The sequence below is a fragment of the Mus caroli genome, chromosome 17 (genome assembly GCF_900094665.2).
Source record: "Mus caroli chromosome 17, CAROLI_EIJ_v1.1, whole genome shotgun sequence".
In the NCBI taxonomy this organism is placed as follows: domain Eukaryota; kingdom Metazoa; phylum Chordata; class Mammalia; order Rodentia; family Muridae; genus Mus; species Mus caroli.
The window spans coordinates 47,923,060-47,943,191 of record NC_034586.1 but is presented as its reverse complement, the minus strand read 5'-3'; the positions used below and the strand labels follow the sequence as shown (position 1 = coordinate 47,943,191).

General features: G+C 41.0%; 1 protein-coding gene across 3 annotated transcripts in view; it reads left to right on the top strand.

Moving 5' to 3' along the window:
- Window positions 1–11,298: 11,298 nt before the first annotated feature.
- The window catches only part of Tbc1d5 (TBC1 domain family member 5), a 463,147-nt gene continuing 454,313 nt past the window's right edge, over window positions 11,299–20,132 (top strand). The window contains exon 1 of one of the 3 annotated variants that reach the window (XM_021186156.2): window positions 11,299–11,651. The gene's annotated coding sequence lies outside the window, so the exon portion shown is untranslated. The remainder of the gene's footprint in view (window positions 11,652–20,132) is intronic. The other 2 variants (XM_021186155.2, XM_029471255.1) reach the window with 2 other exon arrangements.

The following is a 20,132-nucleotide window of genomic DNA, read 5'->3' as shown; positions in this document are numbered from 1 at the left end:
TCTCTCTCTCTCTCTCTCTCTCTCTCTCTCTCTCTGTGTGTGTGTGTGTGTGTGTGTGTTACTACAAATTAAACATTAAACCTAAGGTCCTGCACATTCTAAGCAGCTACTCTACAACTGAGCTATATCCCGATTTTACTTTTTACATTTTACTTTAGATGGGGGGGGGGGAGACCTCACTAAGTTATCTAGGCTGGTCTTGAATTCTCTCTATCACAGGAAGGCCTTGAGCTTCAGCTTCTCAAATAGTTGGGTCACAGGCCTGCCATAACACTCAATTTAGGATAGCTAAAATATGGAAGGAATGTAAGTGCCCAGCTACATATGACTAAATGAAATGAAAATTAGTAGCTATGTACATGGAACCTTAAGGAAATACATTTTGACCCATGACAATCATAGATTAACCTGCAGGACACTATGCTAAATGAAGTAGGACACAGAATGTACATGTGTGCATGCAACACACACACACACACACACACACACACACAAGCACCTTCATATTCATAGACAGAATTTTATCATATGTAGTCTGGATAGCCAGCTCCATGGTCAGGAGAGTGAGAGAGCTGATCCTGTCCCTTATTAGCTGCAGCACTTAGGAGAGTAGGCCCTGTGCTGTGCCTCAACTGGGTAGCACAGTGGAGCTGGCTTTGGTGGTGTGGGTGTAGGTATGAGTGTGGGTGTGCTGGCCCCAAGGGCAGGAGAGCAAGGACTGACCCTGTCCCTTCCAGCTTCTGCTGCATTGGGTAGGCTACCCAGAACTTTGTTGGAGAGCTGACCTTGGTGGTACAGATGCAGGACAGCTGGCAGGCTAACCAGCCCAGCTACCACCAAGGACCAGATTCAGGGTTCTGAGTTGATCCACCCTAAATTCTATATCATCCACAAACTGCTGGAGTGTGTGAAATACTGCTTGTAATCTGTTGGTAATTTGGTCTCCCCAAACTGGTTGGCTCAGAGAGGAGAGCACATAGACGCTAACTAAGTGATCCTGCCCCCAGTTAATTTTGATTGGTAAATAAAGATGCCAACAGCCAATAGCTGGGCAGAAGAGACAGATGGGGTTTAGGTTTTGTGAGCTTCAGGTTGGAGAAGAGGAGGAGAAGAAGAACATACAAGAGGAGCAAAGAGAAGCCAACATAGATTAGCTGAACCATAAAAACATGGCCCTACAGGGGAAAAATTCCTGAACAGAACAGCAATGGTTTGTGCTGTAAGATCAAGAATCAACAAATGGGACCTCATAAAATTGCAAAGCTTCTATAAGGCAAAGGACACTGTCAATAAGACAAAAGGCCACCAACAGATTGGAAAAATATCTTTACCAATCCAAAATCCAACAGGGGGCTAATATCCAATATATATAAAGAACTCAAAAAGTTGGACTACAGACAATCAAATAATACTATTAAAAATGGGGTACACATAATCAGCCTCCAAACACAGACACTATTGCATATGCCAGCAAGATTTTGCTGAAAGGACCCTGATATAGCTGTCTCTTGTGAGGTTATGCCAGTGCCTGGCAAACACAGAAGTGGATGCTCACAGTCAGCTATTGGATGGAACAGGGCCCCCAATGGAGGAGCTAGAGAAAGTACTCAGGAGCTGAAGGGGTCTGCAACCCTATAGGTGGAACAACAATATGAACTGATCAGTACCCCCAGAGCTCGTGTCTTTAGCTGCATATGTAGCAGAAGATGGCCTAGTAGGCCATCATTGGGAAGAGAGGCCCCTTGGTCTTGCAAACTTTATATGCCTCAGTAGAGGGGAATGCCAGGGCCAAGAAGTGGGAATGGGTGGGTAGGGGAGCAGGGCGGGGGGAGGGTATAGGGGAATTTCAGGATAGCATTTAAAATGTAAATGAAGAAATTACCTAATAAAAAAATTGCAAAGAAAAAACGGGGTACAGAGCTAAACAAAGAATTCTCAACTGAGGATCACCGAATGGCTGAGAAGCACCTAAAGAAATGTTCAACATCCTTAGTCATCAGGGAAATGCAAATCAAAACAGTCCTGAGATTCCAACTCACACCAATCAGAGTGGCTAAGATCAAAAACTCAGGTGACAGCAGATGCTAGTGAGGATTTGGAGAAAGAGGGACACTCCTCCATTGCTGGTGGGACTGCAAGCTGGTACAACCACTCTGGAAATCAGTTTGTCAGTTCCTCAGAAAATTGGACATAGTTTTATCAGAAGATCCAGCAATACCACTCCTAGGCATATACCCAGAAGATGCTCCAACTTGTAATAAGGACACATGTTCCACTATGTTCATAGCATTCTCATTTATAATAACAAGAAGCTGGAAAGAACCCAGATATCCCTCAACAGTGGAATGGATACAGAAAATGTGGTCCATTTACACAATGCAGTACTACTCAGCTATAAAAAACAATGAATTCATGAAATTCTTAGACAAATGGATGGATCTGGAGGATATCATCCTAAGTGAGGTAATCCATTCATAAAAGAACACACATGATAAGTGAATATTATCCCAGAAGCTCAAAATACCCAAGATACAATTTGCAAAACACATGAAACTCAAGAAGAAGGAAGACCAAAGTGTGGACACTTTGATCTCTCTTAGAAGGGGGAACAAAATACCCATGGAAGGAGTTATAGAGACAAAGTTTGTAGCAGAGACTGAAGGCATGACCATCCGGAAACTGCCCCACCTGGGGATCCATTCCACAAACAACCACCAAACCCAGACACTATTGCAGATGCCAACAAGAGCTTGCTTGATAGGAGACTGATATAGTTATCTCCTGAGAGGCTCTGCCAGTACCTGACTAATACAGAAGTGGATACTCACAGTCATCCATTAGATGGATCACAGGGTCCCCAATGAAGGAGCTAGAGAAAGTACCCAAGGAGCTGAAGGGGTTTGCAGCCTCCTAGGAGGAACAACAATATGAACTACCCAGTACCCCCAGAGCTCCCTGGCACTAAACCACCAATCAAAGAAAACACACTGAGAGACTCATGGCTCTAACTGCAAATGTAGCTGAGGATGGCCAAGTTGGACATCAATGGGAGGAGAGGCCCTTGGTCCTGTGAAGGTTCTATGCCCCAGTATAGGGAAATGCCTGGGCCAGGAATGGGAAAGGGTAGGTTGGGGAGCAGGGGGAGGGGAGAGAGGGTAGGGGATTTTCAGAGGGGAAACTAGGAAAGGGGATAACATTTGAAATGTAAATAAAGAAAATATCTAATTAAAAAAACAAACACAAACAAACAAACAAACAAACAGATAAACATGGCCCTGTGGACTAGCCAATTGGAATTAAGAGCAGCCCTGGTGAAACATAAAAAAATAGTAAGTAATAATTCAGGGTTATTGATACAAAATAGATTCTAACAACATGGAAACTACCACAGCTATTACGTTGCTTAAGCTTATTGTAAATATAAAGGCTGTGAGTGTGTCTTTCATCTGAGAACTCAAAACCAAAGATGGGGTAGAAACCCCAGGCTGGTGATTTTACTAATTTCTCCTACAATATTCCTTCCAAAACCAAGGCAGCTCTGAGAACTGTTGGCCTAAGCCACTAGTATATGCCTACCAGGGGCTGAGTGTGTAGCTCAGTGGTAAAGCAGGCGTTTACCATGAATGAGGTAATGTGCATGTATACACATAAAAATAAATACACATAAAATAAATTAACAAGTAAACAAATGTCAATGTTTTGAGGCCTGTTTATGGATATATAGCTATCGCTATTGGTCTGATGTCACAATTTTCTCCTCTTACCCACACTGAGTTTTCTGACTAAGCACCTTTCTTTCTGACATGGTGTGTGTGAGAAATTACCTCTGCATGCCCAGAGAGTTAAATAAACATCCATCTGATTAAGTTCAATAAGGACAGAAGTTTAGCTTTCATTGGCTTTGTTCACATTTAATTGCTATCAGCAAAATATATGTGCATTGTAGTTACAGGAGGCCTATGAGGACACTCCAGGCTTTTCCTGGGTTTGATGTGTTGTTTTATTTGTTCTTGTTTTTTTTCCATCTTCTTTTTTGTTGTTTCTCAGGGTGAGGAATGCACGGACAATAGTTCAGTAAGGGTTTCAGTCTATCATGATCAAAGAAGCAGTTAGTTGAAATTCCACAGACTCCTCAACGACTTGTCTTCTTTCATTTTGAGTCTACAGTGCCATATGCCAGGTTTTCTTCTTTTCTGTATATTTGTGGGCATTTTTTTTTTGCAGGAAATCATAAGGTTGCCTATCAGATATGTCTAGACAGTCTCTTCGTGAATCTCAAGAGTAGACACACCCCTAAAGGCTTTTGCTGTAGGACTATACCTTCAAATGTTTTAGCATAAGATATGAAAGTTAAATGAGAGAATATTCTGATATATGAAATTTAGCTCTACTCCAGTTTTTCAAAAATGCATCTGTTCATGTCTTAAGGCATACATAAATGAATTGATAATTTGATATCAGGGGGAGTTGGCTACACATGTGACACATTATGACGCTACAGAATTTGGAAGGAATAGCATTATGTTCTTTAAGTATTTCTGATAGAATAGTATTACAACTTCTGGTATTTAAGTGTGCAAACTAAATTCAAATTAACTATCGCATAGTATCTAATGTCTTTAAAATAGCCAGATTAATGGCAAGCTGTGAATTATTTCATATTAATCCATCTTAACTATTCAGAAAATCCTTATTAAGTAAAACAAAAAACAAAAACAGGTAACTATAGGATTTTGTGTGTTAAAAAGTCAACAGAAAATAATATCAGTTTGCCAGGTTCACGAAGTCAACTTTCTTATGAGAAAATAGACCCCAAAGAAGAATCATCAAGTGTACTGCTGAAATTTCGAACAAAAACATAGAAAATAAAACCTATTTCATTTTATTTGGATTATGACATTGTAGCATTTTTAAAGGAAAGAAAACGACTTTATAAAGTCACCTGTTAAGATACTCACTGTATGATGTTGTATACTACTTGAGGCTTTGTCCATAATATTCCCCATGTAATTTTCTAACTAGACTCATAACTCTTTTTGTATCCTTGTGCCTGAATATGCATGATTTCTCCTTTCTGCTTGTAGTTAGGACTTCTGTCTTTACAGTATATGGGCACAAAAGGCTATGTTATATTTGCCATGGGAGCCATAATTTTTAAGACCCCTGTGCTTGTAAAATCTTTACCTTTATTATGGTACTATAAAGTAGATTTTGTATTTTATAGAGAATTACACATAAAAGTAGCACAATGCTGCTTCAGTGCATGGCCTGTGGAGATAGTTTCATGATATTATGCCTTATTTTTTTTTAAAGCTTCTCATACATTATAAGCTCTTTGACCAGCCTTTGTTGTTGGCTACATGTCACTTGCCTTATATCACCTTATATTCCTGAGTCTTCAGATCGCCCCTGTAGTGGAATTATTCATTACATCTTCTATCATAGAACTTCATATTACCCCCAAGTAGATTAAGCAGACTATATTCCTAAAACATATTAACTTGGCTTTTGTGGGATGCCTTACTTAAGCCAGTAGAATGTAAGCAGAAATGATAGTGTGAATTGTGAGACAAAGCCTTAAGAAACACAGACTCTCTTTGTCCTCTGTACGCCTGTTGTCTGCCATGAGTAGAATACAAATATGCTGCATGTGGCTGTGTAGAGGTTTGAATGAGATGTGCCCTGTAAATCTGCACCATTTGGATACTTGGTCTCCAGTCTGGTGGCTGTTTGGGAAGGACTAACAAGTGTAGTCTGTTGGAGGAGAGATGGAGGTTTTAAAAAGCTACTGCCATCCCCAGTAAGTTTGATTTGCTTCCTGCTTGCCATGTGAGATGGAAGCTCTCAGCTGTTCTTGCCACCATGCCTTCCCTCTGTCTTCATGGACTTTAATCCACTGGAAGTAAAAAATCAAAATAAGCTTTTCCTTCTATAAATTGCCTTGATCATGGTGATTAATCACAGACATAGAAAAGTGACTGAAGCAAGTTGCTCCTCCCAGAATGTATGTGGGAAACAAAAGGAAGACATGCAGAGCAGACCTGAGCTCAATCAAAAGTCTAAAGTCCAGTGGAGCCAATTTTGGCCCAGCCAATCCAACCTATAGGTCCCAAGAGAAGAAAATAAGTAAGTGTTCGTCTTCCATTGAGATACTGGGGTTGATGGTTATACATCATTCTTGGGGCAGTAGGTTCACATCATTGGTTTCTAAGCATCTGTCTTCCTTTGTGTCTGTGGAGGGTTTTTATCTGGTCATTCAAATGGGTAGAATCGACTGAATGTGCCAAAGACCAAATAAGACATCTATGCTATACATTTCCAAGGGTACCAAAAATACTACTGCCTTCAGTATTAATATTTCAGCTACCTTTTGAAAATGATTTCCTCATAGACACTAGCTGAATAAACTGCCAATAGTACTGAGGCCCAACTACTGGGGTTAATGTGTTGGAGCCTTTCTATTCCTATGGAAAGGACTCTGACAATATTTTCATCCTTTTATGCCATATTAAAAGTATTGAACTACTTCAATCATTCCATGATCTATTGAAGATTCTTTATGTTAATATTCTATACATTCACACCTTATGCACATGTGTTTGTATCACTGGCAGACAGATTTGAGGACAGCTTCTAATTTTCTGGTGTCTTGACAATACATGACCATATAATATTCTTCTTAGTCATGCTTTTCCAACCAAGAACATGTAATGGTGAGCAGAATTTCATTTCCATGATTATATTCAATGTCCTTTGTCATTTCTGGTGGTCTCTCTCTCTCTCTCCCTCCTCCTCTCCCCCCCCCCCACCCCTGTCTCTCTTTGTCTTTCTGTGCCGTTTTAATGCAACAAGCTTCTGTGTGGTAAGGTTCAAATGGCAAGATCTGTGAGCAGCCTCTAGTTCACAGTCAGTTAGAGATTGAGGCTCCTGAGTGTAAAACTGTCAAGTGACTCACTTTTGCCACCTCCAAACACAGATAGATAGCAACCCCAGTTAACAACTTAATTACAAACCTGCAGAGACACCTGGAAGCAAAGAACCTAGTTATACCATGTACTGTTGACCTACAGAGGTCGTGGATTTAGAAATGTACGCTGTTTTCAGTTGTTAAATTTGTGTTAGTCTGGTACTTTTCATCATATAATACTCTGTTTAATCAAGTAGCAAGTTGATAGTTTCTGTGATGTGATACACATTTATTCACTTTCAGTCATTTATTGATCTTAACAACATAGATTACCTAGCGGAAGGATTGTTTGAGTCCAGCCTTGGCCATATCAAAAACCAACCAACCAACCAACCAACTAACTAACCAACTCTATCAAATACAAGAAATTTCTTAAAGTGCTAAAACTCTGGAGATAAATAAATAAGATACATTGTTTGTCTTTGAAAAGCCCACAGAATGTGAGACTTTTTAGGCAGCCATTCAAAACAGAATGGGGAAAACATTTCAACAAAGACAGGAGCTGACATTTTGAACTGTGTTGCTTATGACGATGTAAAATACTTTGGAGTATTTAACTGTAACATTTAACATTAGGTATCTATAAACTCAATATCATTTCTTCTTTGAGAAAATGCATTTTTTATGCTATAAAAGAAAATCTAGACAGTTTTACATTTTTAAGATTCTGCACCTAGCAACTTATTTACCAAAATATAATGCCTTATATATTGTATTTGGTTTTAATGATGCTTTAAAATTTAGTGGCTTAAATAAGTCATGCACTTATCTCTCTAATACAAGTCAGCGCAGAGAGTCAATGTTGGATAGATAGGCTTTCATGAAGCAATCCAGAGACCCAGCAACTATGTCTAGTGGTTCTGCTAGGCTGTTCATCCTGGGAGCTAGGTCACTATGTCTGTATTTCTGGAACCAAGGGCACAGCAGGAATAGAATGGGAGAAACATTGTAGGGTGGACATTTTTATTTTTTTGTAAAGCAAGTAATATAGAAAATGAACACATTGCTCCCTCTAGCATTCCCTGGATGAAAATGGAGTCACATGGCCACACCCAGCCACAAGGGGGAATAGAAAATGTAGCCTCCAGATGGATGGCTGTGTTCCCAGCTGAAACTCAATTCCAATGGAAGATGAGAAAAATAGATTTGGAAGAGAGGAGGAGCCAGAAGTCTATCACGCATAGGTATGCAGACACTACATACAAATTGATTTCTGGTTTCAGCATCTTTATTTTCATTTTCTTGGTAGGCATTCTGAAAAATAATGTCAATTTTATTTGCTATGACTAGAATGAGAGTTAAGATGTCCCTAAAGCCAAACCTTCGTCCTGTAGCTGCAGTGTGAGGGTGGGGCAGAGGATGAGATGAGGGCTTTTCGCCTCAGCTCCTCAGAGGAGGAAGAAAACCACGAGGGAGGAAACTGAATGCACCAGAGTTTTATTGTAAAAACAGCAACAACGATAAAGGATTGAAAAAGAGAAAACCACAATCCTCTCACTTCCCAGTCGACCAGGCCATACCACAGGACTTACATCTTATTACCATGTTAGGCCGCCTTAGGTGGATGAAGTTGTATGTTCATAAAGACAAAGACTTAGACAGCAGGTGGTGGGTGGCACATAACTTTAATCTCAACACTCTGATTCGGAGAGGCATGCAGATCTCTGTGAGTTTGAGGCCAGAGTGGTCTACAGAGTGAGTTCCAAGACAGCCAGCACTACACAGAGAAACCCTGTCTCAAAAAACCTAAAACCACCACCACACACACACACACACACACACACACACACACTCACACAAAAAAAAGTCAGTTATAGTCAAGGGCTGGCCCTTGTGCTTCAAGTTGTGTCACCCAAGACAAAGAGTTCATTTAGATATTGCCACATTTATAACAATGCTGGGTGGCTGTAACTCTTGAAATGTATTACAAGTAGCATAAGTGAATCCTATGGAATTCATCAGTTCAGTTTGTTTTTCTAAGGTTTTTTTTTTTTTTTTTTTTTTTTTTTTTTTTTAAAACAAAACAAAACATTGGGAGATTGAACCTAAGGGGTTATTCTCCAGCTTGACCTAGTGCTCTATAGACTGAGCTCTTATAGACAGACTGTTTCTGAGGGGAAAAAGAACAAGTTGGAGAGAACTGGTTCCTTTGTTAAGTTACTGTTGTGATCTAAAGGATAGTGGAGTTGCATTTAGTGGGGTCAGGTGGGCCTGCCCATCTTGGAACAACCAGGACGCAGGTTGTGGGAAATGACTGGGCTGTTTCTCATATCTTCTTGCATTTTTGGTCACATAATATACCAGGCAAGCAGGGTACCTAGCTGACTCTTCCTAGCATTTAAGTCCCCATCAAGACAGTGAACTAACTCTCAGGCCTGGAGACCTAATGCTCTAGCTGGATTGGGCCCTTCGCTTGGCCAGAAGGCTGCCTGTAGCAGGGTGGACTCACCTTAAGTTAGAGAGATGGGTGGGGCTAATTATCTTTTCCATGAAATCCTGTCCTTTTTCCTACCTAGAATCCCAATCCCCTGTATAGGCTGCAGCCGTGTAGCTAGTTTAGTCAGACTACTTTTAGAATTTTTTTCTGTCTCTTCCTAATCTTGCTTTTCTTAACACTCTGGGTTTTCTTTCTTTCTTTTTGTAAAGTCTCCTTCCATACCATGCAGTTGGTGGTTGGCCGTGTAGCTACCCTCTGTGCCAGCTTCAATGGTGTCTTAGGAGACACCATGGCCACGTCAATTCTTTGAAAAGAAAATATTAATCGGCAGCTTGCTTACAGTGTCAGTTTAGTCCATTATCATCATGGTGGGGAACATGGAGACATGCAGGTAGACATGGTGCTGGAGAAGCAGCCGAAAACTACTCCTGATCTGTAGGCTGAGAGACTGGGCCCACTATGAGCTTTTGAAGCCTCAAAAGCTCACTTCCTTTGACAAGGCCACACCTTCGAATCCTTCTACTCTACTCTCTGGTGACTAACCATTCGAACACATGAGCCTACAGGGGCCATTTTTATTTAATCACCACAAATGGTATGGCTGCTTTCTGTCTCCCTTTATCCATCTCTGAGAAGCAGCTGAGCTTTATAGTCTTCAGAGATGTTCTTTTCATCTCTAATGAAATTGCCCTTCGGTCCCTTCTTAAATTATGTTATTTATAAGACTAAGGGTCCCAAGAGGGGATAGAGATTTCTCCTGTCATTTGGTGACCACACTGAAGGACCTCTACAGTCCCAGTAACACCAGCATGGTCAGTACTTCAGGAAGGAGATGAGGGTCTGCGGTGAGATAGTTTGGTGCTGGAGAAGAAAGTCCATTATACACTGTAGAATACCAGTCATATGGCTGACTGCTGTATTGCTAGTTGGGAGATCAATATCCAAATACAGCATGATGCATCCTCCTATTTCTTAGGATTCTGTTCATGAGACTAATGTAATCATGAGTTTAGCCAGAACTTTTAATAGCTTACTCCATTCAACCTGTTCAATTTCTGCTACAGCGAGAAGGGCATTAGAAAAAAGGGAATCATCGTGTTAAGTGTGGTATGCCTTCCTTGGAAGCTAGCTAACTTTCTGACCTCTGTTTTGGTTTCCATATTCTGAACATAGCAACCAATTTTTTTTTGAGCTATTTGTAAAGACAGATTAATAAAAGGTCTCTCTCTCTCTCTCTCCAACTCAGATGAGCTATTTACCACTTTCTTATTGAAGAAGAAAATACCAGCCTCCCACTGCTGGAGGTTAAATGCAACTTTAAATCAGGATTAAGCAGGGGCATAGGGCGGTAAAACCAGGGTCTAGTCATTTGCCAAAATTGTCATTCATTAGATTAACTATCTAATGACTAGTCATTAGACTAGATTCCAGGTCTGAGAAGATAAAACCTGTGTGTTTTTACAGGTGTGGGGTTGCTAGAAAAACAGCACCTCTCTGGATTCATACAAAGGTCTTCACAAAGAGGTAGTGAGTCCCTACAGAATTGGGTGGCACGACCTGTCTGTCGTCTGTCATCAGTCTGTACAGCTGTAGACCAAGGATAAAGGGAAGGCCATTTTCAGGAGACAAGGAAATTATGCGATCCGAGGCAGGAGTGCTAGATTCTTAGGACGTTCCCAGGCCTGACTTATCTCCTCGCTGCCAGTCCCACCCTAGGAAGCTGGTGGCAAGTAGGGGACCTCGGGTTGCCGCCGAGGGCCGGCTCCCACGGTAGGGAGGCCCCGCGCGCATGCGCATCGGCATGGCCCAGGCAGCTCCATTGGTCTCGGGCGTCCCCTTTTCCCTCTTCACCCCGACCTACCCCCAAGACACCAGGCTCCCTGAGCGCCGGTCACCCGTGGCTCACCCGCTGGCTCGTCCCAGGCCCGGGCGCGCGCCTGCGCACGGGTCCCCGGGCGCGCGGGGTTACTAGAGGTGGAGCGCCGGGAGGGCGCGCAGCAGGAGGCGGACGCCGTTACGGAGGGAGCGTGGTCACGTGGCCGCTGGTCACCGCCGCCACCTCCCGCCCCATTCTCTTGCTGGTCGGGCCAGGCCCGGCGTGTTCCACGAGAGCCCGGCAGACTGACGGGGAGAGAGAGTGAGAGAGAGAGCGAGATAAAGAGAGGAGAGAGACAGAGAGACAGAGAGAGAGAAAGGAGGGGAGGAGGATTCAGGGAATAGGAGCTGGGGAGCCCTGCTGCGCTACAGGTAAAAAAAATAACATAACGATGCTAACGGTGAAAAAGCGCCTCGCCTCCCCCGTCAGCCTCCCCGGGCAGCTGCACAGCCGTCGCTCCCTCCCCGGCCTCCCCTCAGCCTCGCTGGGCCCCGTCCCGCCGCCAGGGAAGGCCCGAGCCGCCGGCCGCGGCTTGCGCGCGGGCTGGGAAGGGAGGCGGGCTGGGGCTCGGTCCGCTGCGGGCCGGCGGGCGGAAGGGCGAGCGCGCACACGGGCGAGGCAGCCTCTCTCAGCCCGCTCGTCCCAGTCCCCGTCCCGTCCTCGCTCCTCCGGGGATCCCGGACGAGCTCGGGAAGCAGCTACCGGGTAGAGCCGGGCTGCTCAGCCAGCTCTACTTCCTCTTTGGCCGGCTCCCTGTTTCTTGCAGCCCTGGGCTGCACGTTTCCTTCCCAGGCCGGAAGTCAGGCGGCTGGAGCCCCGAGCTGAGCAGCCTCGGAGGAGAGAAACCCTCTCCTGCCTTCCTGCCTTCATTTGCCTTAGTGCTACTTAAGTTTGTCACGCCGGCATCTGTCAGTTCGAGGCCTGGCAGGAACCGAGGAGAACGACCGGGAGAGTTCCCCCTGCCCCCTCTGTTTTGCTGGAGATGTACTGTTCTTCCAATACATTCTGTGCAGATAAGCGACCTAGAGTTTGGTCACTCCTCGTTACTAATAGTTTCAGGACGACTTACTAACCAATTCAGCGCTTGAGAATGGTAACAGCTTTTGAAGGTTACATCTTTTATAGCCCTTCAACCTCCACCCTCCCCGCCCCACCACGCTCACCCCCATCACTTTTCTGCAGAGTCCCCATTTTCTCAATTCTGAACTGGACTGAATCCTGAAACTTTACTATGCAGGTTACATGCTAAACTGCCTGAGATGGATTGTGCTGAAATATTAGGGCTTTTGTACGTGTAGTCCATCACAGCGTAGTCCACAAACCACCTCTTATTAGTGTGCTGTGGCACAGGATGCACTATTGGACAAGAACTCTTGGGATACAGTGGAAAAGAAACTCACTTTTACGTTATGTGTCTTTGGTTCAGTTCTGTTCCAGGACTTCCTCGGTGTCCGGAAATAGAATGGAAAGGGCAGCTGCAGCGGGATAGAGAGCATTGATCAAACCTGAGTCCCTGGGGGGTGGGTTCCTGTTAAAAATGTGATACGAATTCAGTAGATGTGATAACGGATACAACTTGTTATTCTGCATTTCTCATGTGGTGATGGACAAGACCTTGTTCAATACAAAAGATGGGAATATCTTCTGTGTATAGAAATGAAGTTATGTGTCTGTGAAGAACGGACACACACACACACACACACACACACACACATGCCCCTTGGGATGAAGAGGTGGCCTGCTAGGAAAGTTCAGGGTCAGGGTGCACTAATAAAGTTTGCTTAGGGGGAGTAGAGTGAACCAACGCTGGATTCCAGGAGAAGGAAAAGAAGTGCAAATTGTGTGCTCTGTATGTTGTGTGATGCCTGCATCACATTTTTGTTTATTTATTTATTTATTTGTTAAAATGGCTTGGCGTACTTCTTAAAAGACTCGCTTCCCAGTTCATTGAGTTTTTATTAAGGCATAGGCTCGGAATCTTGGGTTCATATGTAATGCTGGTTGAAAGTTTCTTCGATTGGCAAAATCATCGCCGTGTCTGATTATCTCCCAAGTGTAGCCTCAGTTGGGCAGTGTGTTCTTGGTATTTGAAGCATATTTTTTAAACAGTTGAGAGCCACACAAAGGGTGTCCTACCTGGATTTGTTTTTTTTTCCTTCATGTAATTTTTATAATGTAAATGAAAGAGTTTAAAGTATTCCATCTACTACTTCTGGTTTACATACATAAAAATGGTTGTCCTTTTACTTCTACGGTACAAGGAATTGAACGTAGAGCCCTTTACAGACTAAGTAGTTAAGTTCTAAAGAGCTTTATGAAAGTCTTTATGGAAGTCTAATAGCAGCTACTTCTAGTCCCATAAGTTTTATAATCTTAATTTTAGTTATTACTTTACCTTGTTTCTTTATATCCTGAAACACATTACACAGCTTAACTCACTTTATTGTTACAACTTTTAAGCAAACAGAAACTGGATGGATAAATCACATTCCTGATTGACATAGCAAATACTAATTTGGGATTCTGATTGGCTGACTTATGAATCCTTGCAAATCTTAATTATCTTGTATAACTTCCTTTATTATTATTATTATTATTATTATTATTAATTATTAGAAGTAAAGGGATGAATTTTTGTAGTGTTGCTGTTTAGGCACTTTATTTTCATTTTAAGAATTAAAAACTTGTCCCCTTTTTAATACCCTGTGCCTTGGTGCTTCTGCTCTTCCTGAGTGAGCTGGGTAAGACACACCTGTAAAGTCGTATTCTGCTTGCACTTGTTCACACGTTTGGCTGTCCCAATCTCTTCACTGCTAAATGTAAACGGTGTCTTCTTTGCTTTGACTTGGAAGGCCTTTCCTGGCCCACCTTTGTCTGCCCTCGCTTCACCTTCATGCATATTTCATACGGTAGGCTTTTTCCTATTCTTCTATCCCAATGCCTAGTTTTGATAAAATTTCTTTGTATTTGTCGTTTTATACTTGTTTTCTTAATATTTAGGTTTAGAACTTAATCAAATTCCTGGCTCTCTATTTGGCTAGTAGGGGCAATAAAAACTAACCACTGGTCACTAACGTACTTGACCACTGAAAAAGTAGGAAGGGCAACCCATAAATAAAGGACTATATTTTAAGTTGAATAGTATATGTTTTACTGCAAATTAATATGTCACCTTCCCTGACTTCTCTCTGTGTGTCTTTCTCTGTGTCAGTGTGAATAGTGGGGCTTTACTGTCTGTTTAGGCAGTTCTTTCCTTATGGATAGATCAGTAGGATAGTAGTATGGTATGCTGTGTGGTCTGAAACTTGAGAAATTATTATTGCTTGTAGGATTTTTTTCATCATCACTTTATAGTTTTAGTTTAATTCTTTTGTAAAATCAATACTATTTGTTTTGGGGGAGGGGGAAGTTATATTGTCACATTCTGTAATACTATTAACATATTTAGGTCAAACAAAACCTATTAAAATTATACTATGTCAGAAATAGACCTTTCTAATTAGTCTTGACTGGTTATGTAGAATAATGGCATTTAGAAGTATTCCTATGTCATTTTGTTATGGTATACTGCTGAGAAAACATCCTATTTTTGACACATACTAAGTAATATACTGGAACTTTAGTGGAAAAACAGTATTTTCTCATCACTGGCAGAAACACTGTCACTCTTATCTCTTTTTAATACTGCCACTGCATTATCTTTTTATAATACAGGTGATCTTAGACAAATCTGTATAAAACTTTTATATGAAACATTGTAGTACTTTGTGTGTTGAGCAATAATCCATTATAAAATCAGTTTAGTCAGTTTTAGAAGTCATTGCAGTATTTAATTACTGAAGAATTTCAGGACAGCACATCTTTTCTTATATGTGTGTGTGTGTGTGTGTGGTCTACATTAGGAGTTCCAGGCCACTCAGGACTACACAGTGAAACCCTGCCTCATTAAAAAAAAAGCAGCATCGGAAGATGGCCAGATGACAATCTACCAATTACTGTGGATACTGTTGTAATCATGCCTTTGTGATTAGAGGGAAAGCATCTGTAGTTTCCATGTTTTAGTCTGTATGGATGAAAAAACAGGAAGTTTTGTGATTAGACATTGCAGATTTTCATAATTTGTTGAGCCTTTTCTTGTGTCTATATGAGTTCATTATTCTATCTTCACTTCATTTCTAAATGACTACAAAATAGCCTAATTAAACATTGGAAATTATTTAGTTGGTACAGTTTGTTTGAGATACTGAAAGTCTGAAAATGGTGGTGCTGTTGGTCTAACATTATGCATATACAATTAAAATGGTTAAAGTGATTAATTATAGGTCTTTGTGTTGGGAGAGCTGATGAACTAACTCTTCTGGGACGCCAGAGAAGAGCTTTTCCTTTCTTGCTCTCCTTGTCTTTTATCTACCCCACTTTAGAGAGGAAGAAGGAAAAGTATTCAAGTTATATCAGTATTTCCTTAGTAGGGTTAGACCTAGAATCATATTCTTCTAATTGTAGCCTGGTGTTTCTGAGATCAGCCTGTGGCATGCTACTGGCATTAAAAAAGGAGGAAATAGCAAGTGTATTATGTACAGCCAATACAAATGTGGTTATTATGGGATTTCTGTTTTACTATGTAATGTGTACATTACTGTGATATACCATTTATTCCTTAAAGAGGGATTATTTTTTGTATTTGTTGTTGTTAGAAAAGGAGTGGTATGGAAAATACGAGTACCCATGTATCTCCTAGAAAGCAAATGTCAAGATTTTGATGGAGGCTAGTAGACAATAAGCATTTCACCTTGTTTTCAGATACAAGCCCATTAAAAGACTGGTTGACTAGGAAGAGCCAGCAAGGCTAGTCTATCAGCACATGGTGAATAAGCCACACGAGAAGTAGGTGGGGTGCTGGGTTTGGAGATCCTGCTCTCAGTTTTGACGGTTTGTCAGTAAGACATGTATATGTTGGGAATCACTTAGGAACCTTACAGCCTGTTTACTTACAGAACCTGAACATAGACTCAGTAAAGCTGTGATTGGAACTAGAATTACTTATGTTAGCTATTTGAAGCTTGTTATTAAAGATTCTTGAAAGATTAGGGACTCAAGTTGTTTCTGTAAGTAAAACAGTTTTATTTTTACTTTAGCTCTGAGATCTCGCACAGGGCACCTGGTTCTAGAGAAAAGAAAGGAGGGTTGTTAGTAGGGTGATAGCCTAGATCCAGACAATACTCAGCGGAAATTCTGCTTCTGTTGGTTGGTGAGGCATCTCGGGAAACTTGTGTACATTTTCATTAAAATATCGCATAAAAGTGTAACTGAGATAGTGGGTTATAGAAATGCCTAGAGTTTTGTGCTCAGCAGATACTTCTAAATAATGTCAGGTTCCTGTTCTTTTACATTTCTTATTCTTTCAGTGTCTATAATCTTAAATTGATCTTTAATCTTAATTTGTACATTTATGGGATTTTAAAATACTGTTTTGATGAGATCAAGACCATGCATTCGGCAATTAAGTAATGCTATTTACAAAAAAAAAAAAAAAAAAAAAAAAAAAAAAAAAAAAAAAAAAAAAAAAAAAAAAAGAAAAAAGAAAAAGAAAAAGAAAAAAAAAAAAAAGGATGTTCTTTCTACTGTGGAGCGGCCCTGTTTCCTGAACTACAGTTTGAATTATTTTATCAGTCTTCTACTAGGGTTTTTTTTTAAATTCGGTAATAATTAATGAAAAAATAATTTCGGAGTCTTTTATGTAATAATCTGTTGTTAACTTTGAACCACTTACAGGTTATGCTTGTATTACATATGTTTGAGGTGATTCTTTTTTACTTCGCTATTTTATAATCTTAAGCAAATGTGTTGAAGTATGTTTGGATAAACATATAGCTTAACTGAATAGTCTAGTTTGATTTATCTTTACCGAGTTTTAAAAAAAGTCCTCAGTTTTATGGATTTGAATGATAAGTCAGTGACAGGAGGTCCTTAACAGTTCTTTCCTCTGAACAGATGTCTTGGCCTGCAGTGACTCCAAATCCCATAATCTTTCCAATTTTCCCCTCTACTAAGTAAGTCTCAAAAAAGTGACATTTTTATTGTACGTGATTGATTTATTTCAGGCAAATATTGCAGCTGAGTAAAGACTTCATCCCAATGAGAAATAATTTGCTATGAATAAAATGTTAAATTTTTTTTCTACTTATACTTTTAAGAATTTAAGGGATGGTTTTCTCTGTATCTGTGCTCAGAATAATGTTTTTGTATAATAAGCTGTCTTCACTTGAAAGTTCTTAATACTTTACTATGCTGAAATATAGTCAATACATTCTTTATTGTTTGCTATTTGTTTTCCAGAGCTAGGATTCTATGTAGCTTTGGTTTGCCTGGTACTTACTATGTAATGCAGACTGGCCTTATACTTGTGGCTCTCCTCCCTTCTTAGCTTTCCAAGTGCCTACCTTACAGGCTTGGGGCACTATGCCCAGCTGATAATTCATTTTTCTAGAAAATAGTAACCTTAAGAGGTTATTCAACAGAGGAAAGTTAATCCAAGAACTAATTTCATTGGTAATGGAATTGGTCTGGAACTAAACCAAGGGTCTATGAGCTGCTGAGATATTTGCCATAGAAAGAAGTGGCCACACACTCATTAGGTCTGGAGCAGCATGAGATCAGGTAGCATTGTCCAAGTACAGAAGACGAGGTTCTTGGGAGAAACAAGCACGTTGGTGTTCTAGTTTCATTTTTGTTGCTGTGCTAAAGCATCAAAGATCACACCACAGTCAAGAGTAGAGAAATGAATACACTCACTCTGCCTGATTTCTTATGTGATGCTCAGCTAGATTTCTTTACTCTTATACAGTCCAGGATGCAGTGGATGGAATATGCCACCTGCAGTAGGCTGGGTGTGTTAACAAGACCACATCCTGTAGGCACTCCCACAAGCCTAACTGATCTAGAAAATTCCTCATTCAAATTATCTTTCTAGGTGATTCTAGTTTGACATTGAAATCTAACCATCACAGTGGGTTGTGTGGTAGAAGCTAGTGCATCAGATGCTGAATAGTCTGAAGGGAACTGGAGTTAAGGAAGAGACAGTGTCAACCAAGGATGCCACAGGAACCTGGGAAAGAGGAGGAGAAATAATGGCTTCTAGTTATCTTGTAGTGCTGCCTCTCCACTGGGCACATCTTTGTCATGGTCAAGGGTGCTAGTTAACTGCCTGTGATACTGAGCAGTGTAGGCTAAGTCTGGGGAATGGTTTGAAAGCAGTTTTGTTGACCAGTTCAAAAATTTTGTTGCCTATGTATAATATTCATCAATATAGCTAGTTGCTAATGAGAATTTGGGGTACTCATTTGTTACAGATTTTGAAGCTGAAATATAACTACATCATTCTTCTCCCTCCCTTTCCTCCCTCCAACCTTCCCCTTGCCCATATCACTCCCCTTTCATCCAGCTGCCTTTCAAGTTGATGGCCTCTTTGTCTTTGTTATTGTTTACACACACACACACACACACACACACACACACACACACACACACAGAGCTTACTCACTTTCTTGTGTTACTTGTATGTATGATTTTGATTTGCATAGGTTAATGAATGAGAGTCCTTATCTCTGGTGAAGATTATTTCTCCTTCTGTTATTGTTTACACACACACACACACACACACACACACACACACACACACACAGAGCTTACTCACTTTCTTGTGTTACTTGTATGTATGATTTTGATTTGCATAGGTTAATGAATGAGAGTCCTTATCTCTGGTGAAGATTATTTCTCCTTCTCTCAGTGTTTCTTGGTTGCTTGTAGTACTTTGTTTAGGGTTGGGGCCCTGTGGAATTTCCCCCTTCTGAGATTTTATATCTGTTGGTAGTGTCCTTGTTCAGGTCTTATTTAAGCAGTTATATTGTGGAGATATCATGGGTGAAGCACTCCTGTTATTTCTAGGAGTTTTCTAACTGGAATGTTGAGTTATTCTTCTTTCATTTCATCATGAGTTCTCTTCAATGTCATTATCTCTTCATTGAATTCTGTTTTCTAATCCTCAGTTGTCTCCATCACTTCATTACTCAGGCATTTGTTTTCTGTAAGTTCATTCTTAGTTCATTGTTTCTTTATGTAAGTTTCAAACTGTTTGATTAAGTTTATGAATACATATTAAATTCTGAGTTGTGTGGTTCATCTCAGCAATTATCACTGGAGATACAGATATAGGATTTATGGATTTTTTTAGGGGGGAGGTGGGTGATACTGTCTTCTTTCATATTATTTGTCTTTTTCTGGTGATTTTACATGTGGACTTTTTTTTTCTGTTGGTTTTGTGTCTGATATGGATGTGTTATAGAGTGGGGCCAGAGTACAGGTTATGTGAGTCGGATTGGGCCTGAAAATTGGATGTGATAGTGTGAAGTTGAGAGGACACAGGAACCTGCACTAGCAGTTGCTTCCTGCTCTAAGCTTGGAGGTTGGAGTGGTGTGGGTGTGGCTAGTCAAACTAGGCTTGAGTGCTGGGTGTACAACCCCTGCTATGCTGAGAATTGAGGTTGCATGGAGGGAAGCTTCACTAGGCTAGGTCCTGGTGCAAAGTGTATGGGTCTAGACTGGGATGGGGGTGGGGGGAGTAGTTGAGGTGGCTGGACTGCAGTTGGAGAGGAGTGTAGGTTTCCCATCTAGGGAAGCAAGGACTGTTCCATGTGGAGGCAGGTGGGGTTGGTGGTATAAGTTGGGCTCCCTACCTCAACAGAAAGTGTGGAAAGTGACCCAGGAAGATGCTGCTGGTATCAGGCTAGTATAGTGTAGAGTGTAGTATTAGTGTCGGTTCTAGAGAAGAGGGGATGGAGGCAGTTAGAGGCACA